The 1,445-nt window shown below is 44.4% G+C and overlaps 1 non-coding gene across 1 annotated transcript; it reads left to right on the forward strand.

Moving 5' to 3' along the window:
• The first annotated feature begins 885 nt into the window (after window positions 1–885).
• On the forward strand, window positions 886–990 carry LOC122122154. The gene has a single exon (XR_006150128.1). It is a non-coding gene; the product is annotated as a U6 spliceosomal RNA (small nuclear RNA).
• Window positions 991–1,445: the final 455 nt, after the last annotated feature.

Here is a 1,445-nt window from a genome sequence, read left to right on the forward strand (position 1 = left end):
ACCATCAACTTGTCTGACAGTTTCTGTTTGTCTCAGACATATAATAGTTATTGCAAATAAGGGAAAACATGGCACTAATGTTTCTTTGGGCCTGGATTACTTCATTTAATATAATTTTTTCCAAGGCTTTCCATTTCCTGACAAATGGGGCAATGCCATTCTTTCTGATGGACGCATAGAATTCCATTGTGTATATAAACCACATTTTCTTGATCCATTCAGCTACTGAGGGGCATCTGGGTAGGAACTGTATCTTAGCTATGGTAAATAATGCTGTAATAATCATAGTTCTGTTGGTAGCTTTAGTATGGTATTGTTTGCAATCACTTGGTTAAATGCCCAAAAGTGGGAGTGCTGGGTCATTGGGGAACTTTATGTAGAGTCTTTTGAGGAAGCTCCATACTGCTTTCCAAAGTGGTTGAACAAGTATACAGTCCCACCAATAGCCCCACCAGTTTCTGTTGTTATTAGAGTTCTTGATTATAGCCATTCTAACTGGGGTGAGGTGGTATCTCAATGCTGTTTTGATTTGCATTTCTTTTATGGCTAGGAAGTTTGAGCATTTCTTCGTGTGTCTATTCGCTATCCTTTTTTCCTCTTCAGAGAAGTTTCTCTGTAAGTCTTTAGCCCACTTATTTACTGGGGAGTTCTTTCTTTGAGGATTTGTTGTTGGAGGATTTAATTTTTTGAGTTCCAGGTATATTTTAGACATAAGACCCTTGTCTGTTGTATGCCTAGTGAAGAACTCCGAATCTGTGGGCTTTCTATTGATCTTGCTAGCTTTGTCCTTTGCCAGGCAGAAGCTCAGCAATTTCATGCAATCCCATTTGTCCAACCTGTCTTTGACTTTTTGTGTTTCTGGGACTCTATTCAGAAAATTTCGATGTTCGCTTCGGCAGCACATATACTAAAATTGAAATGATAAAGAGAAGATTAGCATGGCCCCTGCGCAAGGATGCCATGCAAATTCGTGAAGCGTTCCATATTTTTAAGTAAGCTCTAGCATAGAAAGCAGTTTTAGAGTTCCAGTGAACAGTCCTAAGTCAGAGAATTACACCAAGTGAATCATCACAGGACAGAGAGTTTGGCCAGAGAAGGAAAACCAGGCAAGGAGACACTTCTGAACCCTTGCCAGCAGCCGCCGGGGCGGGGGCAGCTGTGGCGGTGGCGGGCGAGCACAGCCACGATACCTGAGCAACAGAGAATCCTGGACGAAGGAGCCAGACTCAGCAGGTGAGCGGATTCTACTCAGCACCAGCAAGAACCGACAAGGAGCAGACATCTTCATCCTGCAGTTCGCATCAGAGACGACCCAGGAACCAAGACTGGCGTGAGTAGAAGCCTGACGTCCTCACTCCTTCTCAGGGAGCAGAGGAGGGAAGGCCACCCCTCCCCCCCCAGCACTGGTGATCTCCATCTTGGATACCGAGAAAGCTCAGAGGAGC

The sequence above is a fragment of the Dipodomys spectabilis genome, unplaced genomic scaffold (assembly GCF_019054845.1).
Source record: "Dipodomys spectabilis isolate Male_0828 unplaced genomic scaffold, ASM1905484v1 ptg000205l, whole genome shotgun sequence".
NCBI lineage: Eukaryota > Metazoa > Chordata > Mammalia > Rodentia > Heteromyidae > Dipodomys > Dipodomys spectabilis.